This window comes from Puma concolor, chromosome B1 (assembly GCF_028749965.1).
Source record: "Puma concolor isolate L17-30 chromosome B1, mPumCon1.1.hap2, whole genome shotgun sequence".
Taxonomy (NCBI): Eukaryota; Metazoa; Chordata; class Mammalia; order Carnivora; family Felidae; genus Puma; species Puma concolor.
Window position 1 is genome coordinate 165,364,837 of NC_141670.1, and position 23,899 is coordinate 165,388,735.

Sequence of the window (23,899 nt, forward strand, 5' to 3'; positions counted from 1 at the left end):
GCATATCAACACGTCCTTTCCCAGTTAGGAAATAAAAGATCCCTTCCTTAAGTAAGAAAGTAGCTTCCTGCTTCTGGCCTCTAGGCAAGAGCGGGCAGTGTGGCCCTGGCCCTGTTGTATTGACAGCCAGCCCCGGACCTCTAGGTGGTTTCCAAGCTGAGGTGGGAGGGACCCCAGCGGGGTGCACACCACTGCCTACACTGGCCTGCCAGAGTAGGGGCAGTATGTGGCTTCCAGCCCCAGACTCAAGGTTGCTGTTAAAAAGCTCAAGGCTTTCCCACCGCACCCCAGCCCCCCGCCCCCAGCCAGTCACTTCAAGGGGCCATGTGTGGGCAGGAACTTGTCATCTGAATGCATCTGTCTGGGCCCAATTATGAGAAATGCAAACCCACAGGCCAAGAGTGGGACAGTGTGCCATTCAGTCTCTCAGCTTCTGTCCCTCTTCTCTCAGGTCGAGTCAGCTGAGTGACCGAGCTGGAACAACAGAGGCTTGTGGGAAAGTCATCTGTATCCTCCATGAAGGCTGTAGGAAGGAAAGACCTCCGGAAAGCCTTTTTCTTTTCTAGGCCTGGCGTTGGCCAACTGTTAAATGGGGTCTGTAGGATAGGTCTGTCACCGCCAGAGGAACCCGGTTCCTGGGGAATAAGGAGTGTTCTCCATTTATCCTCCATTTCTGTATTTTGATACCTAAAACCCCTTTAACAGAGAAAGAAGTCTCCCTTTGCCTTCTATTTACATGAAGATAATATCTGCTAAGTAGGGAAGGTTTTGATTGTGGGATAGTACTAAAAACAAACCACTGGGGCGCCTGGGTGGCGCAGTCGGTTAAGCGTCCGACTTCAGCCAGGTCACGATCTTGCGGTCCGTGAGTTCGAGCCCCGCGTCAGGCCCTGGGCTGATGGCTCAGAGCCTGGAGCCTGTTGCCGATTCTGTGTCTCCCTCTCTCTCTGCCCCTCCCCCGTTCATGCTCTGTCTCTCTCTGTCCTAAAAATGAATAAACGTTGGAAAAAAAAAAAAAAAAAAAAAAAAAAAAAAAAACACTTAGACCTGTCCTAGAGATGCCCCCAGTGGAGAGGTTTCTAATGAAGCCATCATTTAGCACCTGTTACATGCCCAGTGTGTTGGGAGTTGGGGGACAAAAGGAGGAAACAGAGGATCTCCTTTCTCATTTCTTAACCTCAGAAAGAAAAGATTTGTGGAAAAGAGATTTAAATTGTGGAAGTACTGTGTGTGAGGGGAATTCACAACTGAGCACAGTTTGGCTTTTGGCCTGGGTCTCCAGGAGCAGGGGGCCAGTTAGATAAGGCAGGCGGGTTCCTCTCTCCCCTGGGTCCCATTCTCGGAGTCCCATGTTCCTCTCTGCCTGCTCCTTTGAGGGAGGGACAGCACATCTTTAATTTTTTTTTTAATGTTTGTTTATTTTTGGGAGAGACAGAGACAGAATGCGAGTGGGCTGGGGCAGAGAGAGAGGGAGACACAGAATCAGAAGCAGGCTCCAGGCTCTGAGCTGTCAGCACAGAGCCTGATGCGGGGCTCGAACTCAAGAGCCGTGAGATCATGACCTGAGCCAAAGTTGGACACTCAACCAACTGAGCCACCCAGGTGCCCCAGCACATCTTTAAAAACAGTGTATAAATCTGTTATGTTGTAGCAATGGACTTGAGCGTCTTGCCTCTTAATTTCATGTCAAAAGAGCCAGAATTTTGAAAGTCTTAACAGAGGATTTTTGAATAAGATAAACAATCCCTTTACATTATTACCAAATAATTGGAGCCTGTCTGAACTTAGCAAGACCGATCAGGGCAGGAGAGTTTCTAAGCTATGCGACTAATGACTTTATTGACTTATCAACTGTGTTCCCTTTTTTGAGTTCCTTTATGTTTTATTATTTTTTTAATGTTTATTTATTTTGAGAGCAAGGGAGCACAAGCGGGGGAGGGACAGAGAGCGAGGGAGAGAGAATTCCAAGCAGGGCTTCGTGTTCAGCGTGGAGCCCAACGTGGGGCTCGATCCCATCACTGCAAGATCATGACATGAGCCGACATCAAGAATTGGACGTTAAACCAACTGAGCCACCCACGCGTCCCAAGTTCCCTTCTGTTTTACAAGTGCTTTGAACAAAGCACATTAGGTAGGAGCTTACAAACAAATGAAAAGCTCCGTTTTGGTTGTGAGACACCAGAGTCAGAAACGACATTAAATGTTGTAAAAAGGATTCCTAATTTTGTGCTCATTCCCCACATGATCATTCATGAGAAAGTTTTTATTGATGACCCTGGCGTGGCATATCCGCGTTGTAAGTTAACGTGGACGCGTCTTCACGAGTGAGCACACAGGTTCTACTAAGGCAGTGTGGGATTCCACAGAAACTCCAAGAAGGTTGGGCGCTTGTGTTGTGGGTTGAATTCTTATTTTGTTTTGACCTCCTCCTTCTCACAGGAGGGAGCTTGGAGAAGAAAACAGATGTAGATTTGACTTGGCAAGAGGCAATGTAATTTAATAGTTGAAGCCAGCATTTCTGTGTATTTAACCAAGTCCTCCTGAGATCCAACTCAACTGTATTTGTATTCAAGAGGCTTTTAATCCACCTTACCTGAGAGAACATTCTGTACTGGGATAACTGAAAATAAACACACAGTTTAAGAGTGAGCCTTCATCCTTCCTGTAGCAAGCTGAGTCTCTTCACTAAGGAGCTCTTTTCCAGGTGAAAATTCCCTGTTTCCCATGCTGAGGGGTAGAAAAATATCTTTTTTTTTAAGTTTATTTATTTATTTGGAGAGAGAGAATTCCAAGCTGGCTCCGCTCTGTCAGTGTGGAGCCGGACGTGAGACTGACCCACCCAGGCACACCGGAAAATATTTTTAATGGGTGATAAAAGCTGCGTGAAGACTCATTCACCCCCACCCCCAGAATAAATTGTTTGGGAAAACTCTGAAAAGAGGTTGCTTCTGCTCATTTTTCCATCTCTGCAACCCCAAAGCCCAGAGAACAAAAATAAGTATGAGCTGCCAACCTAAGTTGGTCCTCTGTGCCAATCTGGACTTTGAACAGAAGGAGGGGTGAAGGCTGTGGAGACGATCCCTCTTCCTGGATGTTCATTGATTGACCTGGTCCCTCAATTATGTCCTCTGAGGAGTCTGGAAGTTTGTGAAACTTACCTCAGAATCTGTCTTCAAGTGGGAATTTGTACAGAATGTAGAAGAATAAGGGGGTGTGGCTCTCTGGAGGGGAATAAGACCCATCTACCAGTCTTCTAGCCTGGGTCTCACTGCTGCACCTGCCCCAATCTGCATTTGCACTGCAGGATTAGATGAGCCCCAGGGAACCCTAGAGGTGCCTCTGGCCCATGTACAGCCTACAGATGCTACACCATTTTCGTTACTGTCCTGATCTCTGACGAGAGAATTTTAGGCTCAATTCAGTGGCAATGTGGAAAGTCCTCCCGGACTCGGAATCCGCTCCAGGTTCTCGTGCGGGTTGGTCGCCAGTTGGTGCCCTTGGCAGAGCATGTGGGGAGAGCAAGGGATCAAAGCCATAAAATCTTTTTTTTTTAATTTTATTATTGTTATTTTTTTAATATATGAAATTTATTGTCAAATTGGTTTCCATACAACACCCAATGCTCATCCCAAAAGATGCCCTTTTCAATACCCATCACCCACCCTCCCCTCCCTCCCACCCCCATCAGCCCTCAGTTTGTTCTCAGTTTTTAAGAGTCTCTTATGCTTTGGCTCTCTCCCACTCTGACCTCTTTTTTTTTTTTTTTCCTTCCCCTCCCCCATGGGTTTCTGTTAAGTTTCTCAGGATCCACGTAAGAGTGAAAACATATAGTGTCTGTCTTTCTCTGTATGGCTTATTTCACTTAGCATCACACTCTCCAGTTCCATCCACGTTGCTACAAAGGGCCATATTTCATTCTTTCTCATTGCCACGTAGTACTGCATTGTGTATATAAACCACAACTTCTTTATCCATTCATCAGTTGATGGACATTTAGGCTCTTTCCATAATTTGGCTATTGTTGAGAGTGCTGCTATAAACATCGGGGTACAGGTGCCCCTATGCATCAGCACTCCTGTATCCCTTGGGTAAATTCCTAGCAGTGCTACTGCTGGGTCATAGGGTAGATCTATTTTTAATTTTTTGAGGAACCTCCACACTGTTTTCCAGAGTAAAAGCCATAAAATCTGAGTTCAAGTCCTAACTGCCATCCTAGTTGGATGGTGCTAGAGATCTGTCACCTGAGGCAGACGTCGGACACAATGTTGGGGTTAGGGTGCTAATGAATGGTATTTGCAAAGGGGCCCTTCTCCACAGGCCTCTAAGGCAGATAAAAACACAACTGCCGACAACAATGGAAAGCATGTAATTGCTAGTTTAAAAAATTTTTTTAATGTTTATTTATTTTTGAGAGAGACAGAACACAAGTGGGGGAGGAGCAGAGACCGAGGGACACAGAATCCGAAACAGGCTCCAGGATCTGAGCTGTCAGCACAGAGCCCAATGCGGGGCTTGAACCCATGAACTGTGAGATCGTGACCTGACCTGAAGTCAGATGCTTAACCGACTGAGCCACCCGGTTTCAATAATTAAGTTCTGGGATACCATGCTGTACTGCTTGCTTTTTTTTTTTTTTTTTTTTTTTTTTTTTAATCTAACCACGTCTTCCAGACGTGAAAGACAAGACTAAACAGAGCTGAGAACAAGAAAAACAGCCCGGACAGGCGGGAGCTAGCTTGCGACAGATAACATTTTGGATGTTGTTAGGAGCTGACCTGGCACTCCGGCTGGGCCACCGTGTTTTCTGGTTGGACACACCCAATGTCACAAAACACCAACCTCAAACAAGGTTATGCCGTGACCACGATGAAGTGACACAAAAAACAAGACCACGTCATAATTTTATCTAAGCCCAGGCAAAAACAAGGTCACTGCAAGCCACAAACTACCAAACATTCATTTCTCCCACGGAAGTCTGAGTCACTGCCCCTGCTCTACTGGTGACAGCATTAGCGCTTTGCTCTCATCTGTCCTAGGTGAGATTTATTGTGATACGCCATCAAAGAATTATCCCCACTTCCCGACAGCACTCGTTCCAGAGCAAACCCCTGTTCCTTGGACCTTCCCCCAAATTACCAGACCAAAGCCCCAATCCCACTGGATCTTTCTACGCGCTGTTCCCGAGGGCCCCACGCTTCCGCACCATGTGTGGTCTCGCTGCTGTGAACATTAAACACGATCCATTCAGCTTCAGTTGTGTTCCTGGTGGTCCGGCTGGAGAGCATCCACACAGGAGTGTCCTACACTGACAGATAAGCCACTTCCTGGGGTTGGCCTGGATCGGCTATCCTCCTGGCTGGGGAAAATGAGCCACACACATTCAAGGTTGTCATTACAGGAACTTAACAGTTCCTATAGAGGCTTCTTACAAGTGACTTCGGATAAATCTAGACCTCAGTTTTTCCTAACCTGTAAAATGAAGTTAGAGCAGGACTGTGATGAGCAGAAAACCGCTGGAGAGTATGGTAGGCATACAACGTGAGGATTATGAGCAGGATAGGATATCTATTGCTCATTGTTTATGGATCCCTGGTACCTGCATATTTACCCACACTTAGAATTTCTCAGGCTCAGGTATGACTCTCTCCAGAGCCCCCTTGAGTTCACCCAAGTGTCAGAACCCCAATTTTGAGGCAGGGTCTGAAAACTCGTGAGATGGGCCTGAGTTCCATCTGTAGGGAGGGTGCAAACTCTACTGAGGAATTCCCATTCTCACCAACGAAGAAGGTCTCAGTTCTGTCTGGACCTTGTTATGTATGCTGAATAGCCTTTTAGAATTACAGAGGCAGTGAGGGGTGAGGACCACTGAGAGGTGGGGAAGCCCAGGGTCCTAGAGGTGATTGAGAACATGGTGCAGGGTCCAGTGCCCTCTAATGGGAATGACCTAAAAATACCCCTGAATTTTCTCAAAAGAATTACTGTTTGTCTGCTTTTATTTTATATACGTTATTTGTCCATGGGTTTTTTGTTCATTACAAACAAACCCTAAATCTGACAACAGTTATGTTGAATCCACATCGAGGCTTTAGTTAAACAGGCCCTCACTCGCCTGGGTGGCGCAGTCGGTTAAGCGTCCGACTTCAGCCAGGTCACGATCTCACGGTCCGTGAGTCCGAGCCCCGCGTCAGGCTCTGGGCTGATGGCTCGGAGCCTGGAGCCTGTTTCGGATTCTGTGTCTCCCTCTCTCTCTGCCCCTCCCCCGTTCATGCTCTGTCTCTGTCTGTCCCATAAATAAATAAAAACGTTGAAAAAAAAAATAAAAATAAAAAAAATAAACAGGCCCTCACTTTTCTGCAAGATGGCGCAGTGGAGCAAGGTATGGGCGGGGTCACAGGAGAGAAGAAAACGATCTCTTTGAAGACAGAGGAGTGTTGCTTTCACATCCGAAGCTTCATGCCTGGAAAAGGCTGTAGAGTGAAAACAAGCGCTTGATATCAGGCAGGAGCTAGAGGAGAGGAACCTAAGACAGAAGAGCAGAGGGCAGTTGATTCCTGGTCCTATGTAGCTTGTTAATGTTACTAAGCAGGAAGGGAAGAATAGAAAAAGAAGAAAGGACAAAATATGGCATCACTGAGGAACTGATACAAAGAGTTCAGTGAAACATCTGACGGCTACTTTCATGTTTGGGAGGTAAAAGGACGGAGTGCCCCACAGCAAGCCAGCTAAGGTGACAAGGCGTAATTTTAATCCTTACGGTTTTGCCCAAGGGAAAAGATACTGTTCTCTCTTTTTTCTGCTATTCACATTTTGGTGAACGTTCTTTGCAAGCTATTGATTTTTGTGCACAAACACTGTAAGACCTCTGCAAGGGTGATATGGGGGTAGGGATTCATTTATTGTTTTAGAGTTTCTGGAAAACTCTTTTGCATTTGGGGGCAGCCTTACATTATTTTTTCTGGAGGTGTGTATTTGTAATCATGTCTGCTGACCCTCAACTGTAGGGTATAGACAACAGAACTTTAATTACAATTAGGCTCAGGGTTTTTCTCTTCTGCATTTAGACAAATGAGGGAGTGACGTATGGACAGAACGTCTATAGGTACATTTGGGGACAGGAGCTGTGAATGAGAGAATGAGGTGTGCTAAGAACATCTAAGAAGAAAAATTGCATCGCGGAGCCAAAGGGAACAGGGAGAGATAACGGTTATTCCTCTCAGGCATGGCTGGTCAGTGTGTGACTTCTGTCACACTGAGATTCAGATGAAGGTGACTGATAGGATCTATTCTAAAATAGATTTCAGGGAGGAGGATCTATTCTAAAATAGATTTAAGATTTATTTCAGTACAAATAAATACATTTATTTAAACTTTATTCTAAGAAAACTTAAAGATGTATAAAAGTAGGATAGAATACTGAACCTCCATGAACCCACGACCGGTCTTCAGCAGTTAGTTACGGCTGGTCTTGTGTTAGACTGATAGAATTTTCACATCGCACTGGAAAGTTACCCAAACTCACAAGCCTCCAACTCTTCTGGATATCTAATAAATATATGAGGCATTAGTACAGTTCAGATTAACAACCTGCTCTAAGGGATTACCTGTCTATCTTGTCATTCCTCTAACGTCATTCCTTGAACCTGAAATGTTTCTGCATACAAGTGGAGACATTTTTGCAATACAGAGATTTATGGTGGAGGTAGGCTTAACTTGTATAATGGCTAAATAATATGAAATATAATGCTGAAGCTGCAGGGTTTGAGGGTGACCACATTTATGTGGAAAATAATGATGAAAATAATGGCCCTTCTATTAGTTATAAACTAATCTAGTTTTAGAAGACGGTCCTCCGTATGTTTATGCAAAAGTGAAAAGTTTTATGGCTCCGATCTCTCTCATACGCCTTCTCTTCTAGGTCTTCACTTTTCCATCTACCCCTTCTCTTTCTGGAATTTTCCAGAGAAATGGGGCCAGGCTCAACATTTCTATTTGCCTCCATCCTTTCCTGTTGGTATTTTCCCTCCCGCCAGCTCAAGAACAGATCTCGCCGATAAGTGGAGTAAACGGATGAATGCTAAAGTGGAAAGGAAGTTCCGGGTTAACAGGAACCGGAAGCCCTGAGCTCTTAGCAAGACTTGCTCGATTTGCTTTCCAAGCTGGTGTGGCCTGGCGTCAGGCAGGAGGGCCTGGCCGCAGACAGGACCTCAGAGCTGCAGGGTCTGGGCAGGGAAAGAGAAACAGGTGGTCTTAGCAGTCGGGGTAGAGCAGAGACCTGAGGGTCTTGTGCATGAGACTTCTCCCTCCCCACCCCGTTGTCCAAATGGGCTAGGGCTGAGGTTTTCAAACTTTTCACTTAGTAGCACGATCTTTTCTGAAAAATAAAATCTTATGTAGAACCTCACTGTGGGTGTATATAGTAGTTTATATCACATTTTATTAGTCTACATTCCTTTTATAAGTTTGCTTTATAAAGCTAATGAGAACAATGAGACTACTTGATGAACCTGGTATTTCGAAAGTGGCCGCGTTTTATTGGTCCCAGGACCCAGCTTTATGAATTTTGTTTTGCTTGCGTAGGATTAAGAAAATCCAAGCTCACACAGATATATGATTACAAATAATGTTTTGGGTTTTGTTTTTGTTTCTTTGTTTCTGTTGTTTTTTAAAAAGCTGTCTTGCAAATTCCAGTATTCTTTTCAGTAGAGAAAGTGGGGGAATTTTGTTTTTGAAATCTTCATAAAAATAAGTTAACCTCTGAAGTTATTTCAGCTGGAAGTCTCCAATGAATTTAAATTTGATTTATAACACACTTGAGTATGTCTGTTGATTATTAAACCACATTATATTTAAAAAGTAAAATCCTAATGGGGTGCCTGGGTGGCTCAGTGGGTTAAGCATCTGACTTCAGCTTAGGTCATGATCTCGGGGTGAGCTCAGGCCCCCATCTGGTCTCACACACACTCTCTTTCCTCTCCTTCTCTCTCTGCAACTCATGGGATTCTCTCTCTCTTCCTCTCTCTACCCCTTGCTCACTTGTGCCTTTTCTCTCTCTCTCAAAAAAAAAAAAAAAAAAAAAGGAAAATCCTGATGAAAACATTTCTGGAACCCCTGAAAGCAGGGTTGTGTGGAACACAGTTTGAAAACTACCAATCTGGTCTTCAAAAAGTAAGGCTTCCTTTATTTCCTTACCCAAACATCTTTCAGCCTTTAATGCTGCCCTTTCATGGCTCACCCCGCCCCCCCCCCACCAAGATGAGCACATTGAGCTGATTTTCCCCCAAGCTTTATTGAAATGTAAATGACGCACAACACTGTATCCATTTAAAGTATACCAGGTAAGGGGCACCTGGGTGACTCAGTCGGTTAAGTGTCAGACTTTGGCTCAGGTCATGATCTCACACTCTGTGAGTTTGAGTCCCACGTCAGACTCAGTGCTGACAGCTCAGATTCTGTCTACCTCTCTCTGCCCCTCCCTCACTCACGCTTTGTCTATCTCTTAAAAATAAACATTTAAAGAAAAAAGTGTACCAGGTAATGATATAATACACATATATGTGGCAAAACAATTACCACCATTACCTTAGTTAATATCCATCACCTCAAATAGTTACAGTGTTTGTTTGTTGTTGTTGTTGTTGTGAGAACTTAAGATCTACTCTCTTAGCAACTTTCAGATAAGGTTGATTGAGCTCATTTTGACTTTCTCTAAGATAGCGCTGTTGGTCGGAGGATGGAAAGGAGGATAAAGTAGTCAGCTTGTTCTGCCTGGGTGGGTTCCAGGGCCAAATAAATCAAGCAGGTGAACTTGATGCCCATGGCTTCTTCAGTCCTTCGATCAAGACTTCTCTCTGTTCAGTATTCCCTGACTCAGACCCTATTTCTGCACGGAGTTTGTTGGCTATCCTGGTAAATCCATTTGGCTGCTGTGTCTACCCTTTTGTACCCTTTTGTAAGTACTAGTTATTTGTATTACATATTTATTGAGCAACTGCTATGTGCAAGATACTAAGCCAAGCACATTACATGAGTTACCGCCTTGGGTTCCCACAACAACCCTGTGAGATGGGGTCTAGTATTATTCCCATCTAGGGATGGGAAAACTGAGGCTGGCACTTCTGAAGCTTGCTGTTCTGCCACCAAAGCTACCTGGTTCGAATTCCAGGTACAAATAATGAGGTGGTTTAGAACCAAGCTTTTGTTCATCTGAAGAACAGATTTTCTTTCAGTAACAGAGCAGATAAGAGCACAGGCGTTGAAATCAAATTACCATGAATTTGAATATAGGCTCTGCCACCTACCTGCGGTGTGTTCTTTGTCAGTCTCAGTTTCCTTATCTGTAAAATGGGGATGAGGATAATAATAGTACTTATGTCTAAGCATTATGAGGATTAAATGAGATGAAATATGTCAGACAGGTAACACAACTCTTGCCTCTGAGTTCAGTGCATTCAATACATTCGATGCTATAAGTGTTCAGAAAGTATTAGTTATTATTTTGTCATTATTAATTCATTAATAGGTCTGGACTGGCTGAACACGATGGTACCAGTCAAATCTTCCACTTATGCACGTATTTAAAATAGGAACAACCGAAGTTGCCTGGATTAATTTCAGAGAAGAAGTGAGACTATGCTAATACCATTTAGATGACTGGTTTTATTCTTTTAAGGTATGATGGCCTCTGAGAGGTGCTAGCTCATGTTTGGTGTCTTCTGTGGCCTAGTTCCTTTTTTTCCTTATAGTTTTTTTTTTTTAACATTTATTTATTTTTGAGAGGGAGAGACAGAGCATGAGCAGGGAAGGGGCAGAGAGCAAGGGAGACACAGAATCAGGCTCCAGGCTCTGAGCCATCAGCATAGATCCCAACGTGGGGCTCGAACCCATGAACTGCAAGATCATGAATGACCTGAGCCGAAGTCGGATGCTTACCAACTGAGCCACCCAGGTGCCCCTGCTGTGGCCTAATTCCAAGGTTACTGCTCCTCCTCCATACCCGCCATGTAAACCTTTTGTTTTAATAAATAAAACATATTCATAGCTCAGATTTTATTTATTCATTTTTTAAATATTTATTTTTTGAGACAGAGAGAGAGCATGAGCAGGGGAGGGGCAGAGAGAGAGGGAGACACAGAATCCGAAGCAGGCTCCAGGTTCTGAGCTGTCAACACAGAGCCCGACATGGGACTCAAACTCACAAACCGCGAGATCATGACGTGAGCCAAAGTTGGACACTTAACTGACTGAGCCCCTCATAGCTCAGATTTTAAATCACATTTACAGATGAGGAACACTTCTGGGCCCAAACAGGTTAACAGTGAAGCTACTATTACTAGAAGGAACGCATGCCCCTTCCCCCCACCCGGTGCAGTTTAAGCCTAAAGAGCAGAGACTTAATGTCAGAGAGCATAAGGTTAGTGTTTTATGTCTTCTTTTCCTTTAGGGCAACAAAGTCAGCAGATCGGGGTCTGGGCATAGGTGCTTGCTGCTCTGGCCAATCCGTGGAAAGAAAGGGCAGAAGGAGCTGAGGTCATCAACTCATCATTCCTGTACTTGAAGTGAACTTGGCCTGTGAGCAGCTTTGGGACAAATTTTGCGCCCCTGAGAGCTGTTCGTGCTGCTGGTGTCTAAATAAGTCAGCATTTTCTCCATAAGCGCCGTTTCTGCACTGGGGAAAGGACAAGGGGCCTGCCGGTTGCTGGCCGCCCTCGTGCACGCAGCTGGGCCTCAGCGGGGCTTGCAGAGGCCCCGACTCACAGATACTGGGATCTCTCCTGGGCCTAAAGGGACAGTCACGGGGGCCCACGTGGAAGGGCTTCTCACTTCCTGTCCATCCACTGAAGACTGGCCCAGCTGCTCCAAATCTATAGCAATTTTGCAGCCCCTTTTCTGAGCCATTTAGGGAATCTCCTACTGGGCTTTTTTTTTTTTTTTTTTTTTTTTAATTCCGAAACACCCTTGCTTTCCCTAGCTCCGGTTAGTTGTGTTTATTGTTTTTTAAAAGAGATACTTTACCTTGGGGCACCTGGGTGGCTCAGTCAGTTAGTTCAGTGTCCAACTTTGTCTCAGGTCATGATCTTGTGGTTCGTGAGTGCGAGGCCCTCATTGGGCTCTGTGCTGACAGCTTGGAGCCTGGAGCCTGCTTCAAATTCTGTTTCCTCCTCTCTCTGCCCCTCCCGTGCTCATGCTGTGTCTCTCTCTGTCCCTCAATAATAAATAAATGTTAAAAAAATTTTTTAAAAAGTCATTTCCTATAATTCTACAACATGGATATATCATAACTTATTTAAAGAACAGTTATGTTATGTTCTTTACTTGCTATTATAAGCAACCTTGTAGTAAGTATCTTTGCAAGGGACTCATTAAACTTTTTTTTTTAAAGAGATCTCTATGCCCCACATGGGACTTGAACTCATGACCCCTGAGATCAAGTGTTGCATGGTCTACGGCCTGAGCCAGCCAGATGCCCCCTGTGAAACCTCTTGGACAAGAGCTAACACTGAACTTCAGAACTATTTGGGCTTACGAATGCCCAAAGAGATATTTTAGTTTCATGTTTGTTTGACATACACAGACCCTGGAGCTATCATCTAAGGGTAGTAACCGCAGGCATAATTTTAAGATTACTGGAACACAGTATAAAATGGGCTTGATGTCTAATCTCATCTGGTGTTTTGGATTCTTTCAAGTGTCCTAGAGCCAAAAGAGGCTTGAAAGTTGATTATGTGTGTTTTTCCATTGTTACCCTTTCACCAGGGTCTAGAATTTCCAACTGGTTCAATTGTGAGACTTATCTTTTTGCTGAAATGTTTTTCCTTGATTTGGGAGTGGGTTTTAACAGTTGCCAAAGTCACACGATTTAAATTAAAAATGCCACAGAGTGTATTCTCATCCTGCTCTTCTTGAGATAAAATGTGAGGGATCTGAAATTTGAAGAGTAGGACTTGGAAAGGAGCAGGTAGGACTTCAGAAGCTACAGTTTCAAAGTCTTCATGAAAGTGATGCCATCACACGTTGCTTTGACTTTAGACTCTCTTGAATAATCTTGTTTGTCTGTCAGACCATCCCTGGGACAATGATTAATAAACCCCGTCCAGCCCGAGTGGAGGGTTACTCCCAAACACCGAGGGAGGTGAATACAACAGGAGTCAGAGACTGAAGTCCAAAGCCAAGACTATGCCTGGAGCAGTGGCTCTCCAACTGACTGTGTCTCAGGGCCAGTGGGAAGCTTTCAGCAGCACCGTGTCCCGGGTCTCACCCTCACGTACCCCACGTCTAACTAATCACAGACTCCAGGAGTGGTTATGGCTCCTCCATGAACATGTGTTACATCAGTGGGAACAAGTTATGAGTATGTAGTCTGCAATAATAACACTACATTTATGTTTACGGTGACTTTAAGGATTATCGTAATATATGGAAAGATAATATTAGGCTGATAGGTCAACGTGAAAGAAACTGACATGTAGACTTGCGTGACGATGACAAGTGTAAATCTGATACCTCTGTCTCCTCATGCCGCAGGCCTATTCCTTCACCTTCAAGAAAAATGTCAACCACATGGGCGTCCCTTCACGTCCATTGTCAAATGCCTAGACCAAGCCACGTTTCTGTTTGCCTGGACCAACCTTCTGGATTGCTCCCTCCAGTCTATTCATGGCACAGCAGCCTGAGGGATTGCCTTTACCTTTTTACTTTGAAAAATGGCAAACCTGCAGAAAACTTGCAAGAATAGAATAATAAGCACATATATACCTTTACCTAGATTTATTGATTGTAATATTTTACTGTATTTGCTTTATCTCTTTATATATGTGTATCTTTTTTTAAGTTTATTTATTTATTTTGAGAGAGAGAGAAAGAGACAGAGAGAGAATGAGCAGGGGAGGAGCAGAGAAAAGGGGAGAGAGAGAGAGAATCCCAAGCAGGCTCCGCGTTATCAGTACAGAGCCAGATGTGGGGCCTGAACTCACCAAGCGGGGAGATCATGACCTGAGCCGAAATTAAGAGTCGGATGCTTAACCGACTGGGCCACCCAGATGCCCCTATATATGTGTATCTTATTGCTATCACTATTACAATTATTTATTTATTTATTTATTTATTTATTATTTATTTATTTATTTCTTGCTGCTCTACTTCGAGTATGCAGGAGACATCATGGCCCTTCACCTCTAAATATTTCAGTCTGTGTCCTCCAAGGACAAGGGCATCCTCTTCATACCAACTACATACAGCCCAATGATCAAATTCGGGAAATTTGACATCGATTCAATACCATTATTAATAAATAGTCCACATTTAAATTTCACCGATTGTCCCCAAAATAGCCTTTATAATTTTTTTCTTCTAGGATCCAATCCCCAACGTACATTTAGTGGCCATGTCTTTAGGCTTTCTTAACCTCAGACTTTGTCTTTCATAACTTAGGATTTTTGAAGAGTGCAGGCCGATCATTTATAGAGCACCCCTCCCTTTGGATTTGTCTGAGATTTCCTCACGAGTAAATGCAGGTGATTCATTGGGGTAGGCTCCTTCTCAGAGCATCACAGCAGGGATCCGACAGACCGTTGGACAGCTGGTGCTTCTGTGGGTTTGTCACCCTCCGGTGGCCTCTCCCTCAGGTAACCTTTCCACGCCCTGGCCACAGAGCCCGGCACCGCCTCATGGCCACTTCTCTTTACCTTCCCTTGTCCCATCCACTCCCTTCCTCTCCCTGTACTCCTGCCGCACTGGGCTTCTTCGAGTTCCTTGAGCCGGTCACCCCTGTCCCTGGGAAGCTCTTCCCACCCCATTCTACTTGCATTTGGTCAGTCTGTACATTCCAGGAGTTCAACTATAGCAGAGAGAGAGAGAGAGAGAGAGAGAGAGAGAGAGAGAGAGAGAGTAAGGAATCACCATTATTTTGAAATGGAAGTCACAGCAAGACGGTTTTTGTTAAAAACATTTTACCTCCCTAAGGCTACTTGTCTTTCGTTCTCTTCGCTTCAGTTTTTAATGCCAGATTGCCCAAAAGGCAGGCTGAGCTATAACTGGGACTTGGCACACGCTGATATACAACCCCAACTCCATGTGACAGGCTTAGGTTTTGGTGGAGTGTTTTGTTTTGTTTTTTTTTTTACAACAAGAGAATCTAAAAGGCAGCATTTTAAAAATCAACTTTTAATTGGATTTACAGCAAGGTTGCAAAAGATTATCGAGAGTTCCTGTAAATCCCCTCACTCCTTCCCTCTGTTGTTGACATCTCACCTTCCCTTGGTACTTTGTCAGAACTAAGGAATCAAGATGGCCATGTTATTTTTTGTTTTTTTAATGTTCATTTATTCTTGAGAGAGTGGGAGAACGCGAGTGGGGGAGGGGCAGAGAGAGAGAGAGAGAGAGACAGAGGATCTGAAGCGCGCTCTGCGAGGACAACAGAGAGCCTGATGCGGGGCTCGAATCCACAACCTTCGAGATCACGACCTGAGCAGAAGTCTGACACTCAACCGACTGGGCCACCCAGGCGCCCCTGGCCTATTATTAGTAACTAACTTCCTGACTTCATTCAGATTTCCCCACTTGTGCCACTAATGTTCTCTTCCTGTCCTAGGAGCTAATCTAGGACAGGACAACACATTCAGTTGACATGTCTCCACAGCCTACTCTGATCTGGAGTAGTTTTGCGTTTATTCCTTGTTTTTCATGATTTTTTTAAAAAAAATCATTCAACAAACTTTTACTGATACTTTTTACAGAGTACAACATAGGGACTCAATATATGTATGCATTGTGAAATAATTACCACGATCAAGTTAATTACCATGTTTTTCATGATCTCGACAGTTTTGAGGAGTACTGATCAGATATTTTATACAATGTCTTTCGATTTGAGTTTTCTGATGTTTTTCTTTTTATTAAAAAAATTTTTTTTAATGTTTATTTATTTTTGAGAGACAGAGAGAGACAGAAAACGAGCAGGGGAGGGGCAGAGAGAGAGGGAGACACAGAATCGGAAGCAGGCTCCAGGTTCTGAGCTGTCAGTACAGAGCCTGATGCGGGGCTCGAACCCAGGAACCGTGAGATCGTGACCTGAGCTGAAGTCAGTTGCTTAACCGACTGAGCCACCCAGGTGCCCCTGTCTGATGCTTTTCTCATCATGGGATCAACGATATGAATTTTTGGGAAGAAAACCTCAGAGGTGAGGGGTCTTCTCATTGTCTCCAGTCAATGGGTGTGTCCTACCAACTGGACTTAACCACTGTCGTATTAATCTTGGTCCCTCGGCTAAGGTCATATCAGCACCCTTCACCACTATAACATTATTTTTCCCATTCCATACTCCATTCTTTGGAAACAAGTCACCAAATCCAGCTCACATTTGGGGGTGGGGGTGGGGACAAAGGCAGCTTCAAAATTGTGAGCGTATGTGCTAGTTTCGCCATTTAGAATTAAAAATTTTTTTTTCCAACTGCTTCTGGGGTCAGAGGGGCTATATTCTTTTGAAGTGTTGTGATCAGACCCTGCTCCAATACCTCCCTGATGCTAATTCCAAATGCTTTAATATGATTTGGCATTTCCAAGCTGGTTCATAGCCAGAACTAACAAGGTTTGGCCGGGAAGTTTATATTGAAACAGTTTTAATTTTGTAAAGATACCTCTATATTCACATACTTATTTAATAAGTAGATATTTATTGAGTGCATCCCATGTGCCAGGCGGTGCTGGGGAGTCATGGACACATTTCTTCACCCTGCAATTTGGCATGGGGGAATAAATAGAATCACAACTACTTATGGGGGGCCTGGGACAACCTAGACATTGGGTTTGGGTGCCCTATATCCCTAATGAAATCTTTTAGCAGTCCTGCCAAAAGTAAGGTTTCACTATCCCTGGTTGATTTTATTTTAAAAATTAATTTATTTTTTAATCAGAAAAGCTCAGCATCAAAGATTTATGATGAAATATAGGAATTCATCACCCATAAGCCATGCAACCCCCAGAAGTAACCCACACTCACCTGTTCTAGCCATTTCTCTCGGTGTTTACCTCTGGATTTGTAAATAATACGCTTGCATTATCATTAAAATTTAAAAGATGCATTTAAGGCAAAATAGAATACAGACACAGAGCACCACACAAAGTCAATGAATGGTTTAATGGGATATAGTGAGCCGAGCACCTTGTAACTACTAAGACATGAAACAGACCTTTGTGACACATCCCTCCATGTGCCCCAGGCTTATTGTCCCTCTTTTTCAAGAAGTAACCACTCTGCTGACTTCTCTTGCTATCACTTTCTTGTGTTTTTTTTTTTTTTTTTTTCAACGTTTATTTATTTTTGGGACAGAGAGAGACAGAGCATGAACGGGGGAGGAGCAGAGAGAGAGGGAGACACAGAATCGGAAACAGGCTCCAGGCTCTGAGCCATCAGCCCAGAGCCTGATGCGGGGCTCGAACTCACGGACCGCGAGATCGTGACCTGGCTGAAGTCGGACGCTTAACCGACTGCGCCACCCAGGCGCCCCTTGTGTTTTTAAAATAGTTTTATCACCTGCTGTGCATCCTTGGGCACTATGGTTTGTTTATTTTTCATCATTTAAAAAAAATCGTTACGTCTTTTGAGTTTCTTTTCATCTAAAGTTTCTTCTTATCCTTTTTTTCCTCCCCACCAAAATCCACAGTTAGGATTTTCTTGGTTTTAATCTTGGAGGGTGTCTTTGACAGGACATTGCCCCAGTGCCTGGACTCCCTTGTTACACCAGCTAGCTATGCAAATAGAGACAACCTGCCCTAAGAGACATTTTTACACCTATCATTTTTTGGAGAAAGACATAAAATATAGTCCAGTGATCGTTTTGGAAGGTAGGAAACTGAGGGTGAAATAGAAGTGTGGGTGCTCAGTAGAGGCCAGCGGGGGTTTACCCAACATTTTGCCTTTAGCAGAAAAAGAACCACTATTATACGTATAGTTTTGAAATAACAAAGACCTTAAAAATGGCATACTGGGTGCCTGGGTGGCTCAGTCTGTTGAGCATCCGACTTCGGCCCAGGTCATGATCTCGCAGTTCACAAGTTCGGGTCCCACGTCGGGCTCTGTGCTGACAGCTCAGAGCCCGGAGCCTGCTTCTGATTCTGTGTCTCCCTCTCTTTCTGCTCTTCCCTCAGCTCATACTCTATCTCTCTCTCTCAAAAATAAATAAAAACATTAAAATAAATAAATAAATAAAAATAAAATCACCGTTTAAAAAAAAAGTTGCATACTGATTAAAAGTAGGTGCTCTGGGGCGCCTGGGTGGCGCAGTCGGTTAAGCGTCCGACTTCAGCCAGGTCACGATCTCGCGGTCCGCGAGTTCGAGCCCCGCGTCGGGCTCTGGCCTGATGGCTCAGAGCCTGGAGCCTGTTTCCGATTCTGTGTCTCCCGCTCTCTCTGCCCCTCCCCCGTTCATGCTCTGTCTCTCTCTGTCCCAAAAATAAATAAACATTGAAAAAAAAAAAAATTTAAAAAAAGTAGGTGCTCTGATCGCTTCTCGGCCTTTTGGCTAAGATCAAGTGTAGTAAAAGTAGGTGCTCTGATATATGCTTGAGTTCCAATCCTGGCCTCTACTGTCTAGCAGCTTTGTGACCTTGGGCAAGTTACTTAATTCCCTGTGGCCTCAATATTCTCCTCTGCAATATGGGGTGATAACTGTCAGGGTTGTGGTATGCTTTGAGCTCTTATTATTCTTTGCAGTGGCAAATAGATTGACAATGATCAGCTTAAGTATGATGCACATGGCCAGGATTTCCAACTCATTTTCTTTCCTCCTGGTACATTTCCAGATCTTGCTCATGTGACTGGGGATAAAATTAATTCATCCACAGCTGTTCTTTAATCTCTGGTTATTTCCTGACTCCTTGGCAAATAAATTATCAACCTTTAAACTAAACAATTAGTCCTAGCTTGAAAAAATTTGTATATATCTCCAAGGCTATGCACAATGAAACAAATCTTTTGTTTCCTCTGTTTATACGTAAACTGTGGGTTGTAACTTACTGAAATCTCTGCTCTTCTCTATGGTATTTCGGGAAGGAGAAAAAGACTATCATAAGTCTTTCCCTGCAATCACATTTTCTTTTTTTTTTTTATTATTTTTTTATTTAAAAAAACTTTTTTTTTCAACGTTTATTTATTTTTGGGACAGAGAGAGACAGAGCATGAACGGGGGAGGGGCAGAGAGAGAGGGAGACACAGAATCGGAAACAGGCTCCAGGCTCTGAGCCATCAGCCCAGAGCCTGACGCGGGGCTCGAACTCACAGACCGCGAGATCGTGACCTGGCTGAAGCCGGACGCTTAACCGACTGCACCACCCAGGCGCCCCTGCAATCACATTTTCTAATATGGGTATCTATTCTCTTGTAGTGGATTGAATGTATCTCCCCAAAAGATGTGTCTGAGTCCTAACGCTCTGGTACCTGTGAATGTGAACTTATTTGGAAATAGGGTCTCAGCAGATATAATTAAGCTAGGGAGCTAAAGATGAGATCATCCAGGATGTAGGGTGGGCTCTAAATCCAATGATTGGTCCTTATAAGGGACAGAAAAAGAGACACAGACACAAGGGGAAAGACAGTGGAGACTGAAGTAAAGCTTGGAGTGACATGTCAGCAAGTTAGGGAACATCAGGGATTTCCAGAACCTAGCAGCGGGGCTCTGAGGGTAGATTCTCTCAGAACTTACAGAAAGAACCAACTCTGCCAGCATTCTGATTTCCGACTTCTGGCTTCTGTAACTCTGAGAGAATAAATGTCTCTTCTTTCAAGCTGCCACATTTGTGGTAATTTGTTATGGCAGCACTGGGAAACTAATATAACCCTCATGATAGTAAAAAACATTCTGAAAAAATTTCATTTTAGTGTATGTGCTGCTGAAGTGAGCACTCTTCTGGAAATTTTTAAATCAGAAACTGAAGAAAACTACAGTGTAGACCTAGATATTCTACTTCTTTAAAAAATTTTTTTTTTCAACGTTTTTATTTATTTTTGGGACAGAGAGAGACAGAGCATGAACGGGGGAGGGGCAGAGAGAGAGGGAGACACAGAATCGGAAACAGGCTCCAGGCTCCGAGCCATCAGCCCAGAGCCTGACCCGGGGCTCGAACTCACGGTCCGCGAGATCGTGACCTGGCTGAAGCCGGACGCTTAACCGACTGCGCCACCCAGGCGCCCCTCTACTTCTGCTAGGACAAATGACACCCCTTCCTCACACACTCACTTTTTATTTATCCTAAATAAAACACAGCTAGGAAAAGAGCAGGTTCTGGTTCAGATGGGGTCCCATAACAGTATCTGTACATTTAAGGAATCCAAACATTTAAACCACGCTGCACATAAACTATTCGCTCTTGGATGATTCAGAAGGCACTGCATATTTTTGGAGGCCCAGAAGTTACCTGAGATGTCCCCATCACATTCACCCAGAAGTTACCTGCGGCCTCCCCATCACATTCACCCTGATGTCCAGTTAATCACACGGGCCTTGGACGTTACCTTTGAAATACCTCTCGAATGCACCCTTCTTTCCAGTCCTCTGTCACACCCGCTATCTCCTGCCTGAAAGTCCCCCCTAGGCATCTGCGGCTCTTTGGACAAGAGATCAAACTCCTTGACAGGAGAGACTTTGTTTTCTTTTCTTCCTTTTTAATTTTTTTAAAAAAGTTTATTTATTTATTTATTTATTTAGAGCGGACACGTGAGCAGAGAGAGAGGGAGAGAGAATCCCAAATGGGCTCCGAGCTGTCAGGGGAGAGCCTGATGCGGGGGCTCAATCAATTTCACGAACCGTGAGATCGTGACCTCAGCCGAAATCAAGAGTCTGACGCTTAACCCACTGAGCCATCCAGGCGTCCCGAGACTTTGTTTCCTTTTCTTCTCTATTTCAAAGCCTAAAACAGTGCGTGGCCACAATAGGTACTCAATAAATGTCCATGGAATGAATGACTTAAACGATGCTTTGCATAATCTAGCTCAGAATCTAGCCAGGCCCCTACATGTGCTGGCTGCGTGACTTTGGGAAGAATCACTTTAGGAAGAAATTCTCAGGCTCCCTCCGGGGCCCTGCTGTGCCTGGCTCACTATGCCTTAGCCACGCTGAGCCTCTTGGGTCTTTGCATATGTTGGCTTTCTTCCGTCCTAAAGAGTTTTTACCAGGCAGTCCCCCCCTCTTTCTCATACCTCCTCTCTTAGCATCTACATACCAAATGACACTTCCCAGGTGAGATGACCTCTCCTTATTACAGAATCTCATAGGATTTTATACATTTCCTCCACCTTGCGTATGACTGTATTTACGGCTGACCCTTGAACAGCACGGGTTTGAACTGTGTGGGTCCACCTATATGCAGACGTTTTCCCCATAAACACAGTACAGTGCTGTAGATGTATTTTCTCTCCCTTATGATGCTCCTAATAACATTTTCTTTTCTCTAGCTTACTTTCTTATAAGAATACAGTTTATAATGCACATGACATACAGAATCTGTGTTAATTGACCACTTACGTCATTGGTAAGGCTTCCAGTCGACAGTAGGCTATGAGTAGTTACATTTGGGGGGAAGTCAAGAGTTCTGTGTGGGTTTTTGACTGCACAGTAGGTTGGCACCCCTGACCCCCGCGTTATTCAAAGGTCAACCACGCATATTTATTTGCTGATTACTTGTTTGCTCTCTGCCTACCCACGAGGCTTCAAGTTCCATAAGAGGAGAGATAGGCTCCACCAAATTTACCACTGTATCCCCAGAGGCAGGCACGGTGCCTGGCATATAAAAGTTGCTCCATAAAGGTTTGTGGAATAGAGCGGGTTGCTTCGTGGTGTCTCAGCCTTGTCATGATGACTTGCAATGTGCACAGCACGCTTCTGGCTTTGGGGTTCATGATACATGAGCATTCACAGTGATATTCACTGGAACCCAACATGGGTAGAAGATTCTGTGTGATAGGAGGTCTCCCGTGGGCTCGCTGATGTTGTATGACGAGCGGTGGTGGAGGGGGAGGCGGGGAGGCAGGGGTGGTGTGTGGCAAGCAAGCAGGATGGAAGAAGAAAGGTACAGAAAGCAGCAAGAAAATCAGGGCTTTTGTCCCACCCCTGCCTTTTGCACCTGGCAGTCCTGGGCAGATAAACTACTGGTCCCGGTAGAAGGAACAACAGGACAGGGTCAGAGGGAGGAGAGAGGGCAAATCCACACAATGTTTCACAGAGAGACAAGCTACAGAGACACTGAGCCTCTTGGGAAACACTTTTCCAAGTCGGTACATCATGGTTCCCCTGAAAAATGAAACTATGTTTAATAGTGCTTAAAACTTTCATTTTCTCCCTGATTCAGCTGTTATGATGTTGTAGTACATCACCAGGCCAAGAAACTGCAAGGCAGGTTGGGAAACAACACTTTTTGAGAAACTTTAGAGGATCAGGTTCTGTGCTACTGACATTTGTCAGCTTCTTTCTCTTCCTTCCTCTTTCTTTCTTCTTTCTTTCTTTCTTTCTTTCCTTTCTTTCTTTTCATCTTTCTTTCTTTCTTTCTTTTTCTTTCTTTCTTTCTCCCTCCCTTCCTCCTTCCCTTCATCTTCTTTCCTTCCTTCCTCTTTCTTTTTCTTTCTTTCTTTCTTTCTTTCTTTCTTTCCTTCTTTTCTTTTCATCTCTTTCTTTCTTTCTTTCTTTGTCTTTCTTTCTTTCTTCCTCCCTCCCTCCCTTCTTCCCTTTGTCTTCTTTCCTTCCTTCCTCTTTCTTTCTTTCTTTTTTTCTCCCTCCCTTCCTCCTCTTTCCTTCCTTTTTTCTTTCTTTTCTTTCTTTCTTTCTCTTTCTTTCTTTCTCCCTTCCTCTTCTTTCCTTCCTTTCTTTTTCTTTCTTCCTTCCTTCCTTCCTTCCTCTTCCTTCCTTCCTTCCTCTTTCTTTCTTTCTTTCTTTCTTTCTTTCTTTCTTTCTCCCTCCCTTCCTCCTCTTTAGTTTCTTTCTTTCTTTCTTTCTTTCTTTCTTTCTTTCTTTTCTTTCTTTCTTTCTTTCTTTCTCCTTCCCTTCATCTTCTTTCCTTCCTCTTTCTTTCTTTCTTTCTTTCTTTCTTTCTTTCTTTGTTTCTTTCTTTCTCTCCCTCCCTTCCTCCTCTTTCCTTCCTTTTTTCTTTCTTTCTTTCTTTTCTTTCTTTCTTTCTTTCTTTCTTTCTTTCTTTCTTTCTTCCTTCCTCCCTCCCTCCCTCCTTCCCTTTGTCTTCTTTCCTTCCTTCTTCTTTCTTTCTTTCTTTCTTTCTTTCTTTCTTTCTTTTTCTCCCTCCCTTCCTCCTCTTTCCTTCCTTTTTTCTTTCTTTCTTTCTTTCTTTCTTTCTTTCTTTCTTTCTCCCTCGCTTCCTCCTCTTTCTTTCTTTCTTTCTTTCTTTCTTTCTTTCTTTCTCTCTTCCTCTTCCTTCCTTCCTTCCTCCCATTACCCGGCACTGTGTTAAGTCCTGGGAATGCACTGATGATTAAGACATGCACAGTTCCTGCTGCCATTGGGCTCACCCTTTAGCTTTTATAAATTTAATTCTCCCAACCATCCACTGCAATATATATTGTTTTCCTGGTGGGGAAATAGGCACTAATAGGTTAGGAGTCTTTACCTTAGAATTGGCAGAACCGGATTCAGTCTTGGACCTACATCCCTATCGTAAGCTATTTCTAATCCCTTCCCTCTCAGGCAACATGTGGTGCCCTTGGGAAAGTCACAGTCCTCACCAGGGCTGCACCATGAGGAGTCAGTGGCAATAGGTTGGGGTGATATTGGGGTGAGGGAGGGGCGCCTGCAGGAGCCTCTGGTCCCTCACGGGAGCCTGGCAGATGCTGTTGGTGCCCCACCCAAATCCCCTCCACGCTCACCATCCAGACTTGTGGCAGAAGCATCCTACTGCCAGCCCCGGGGAT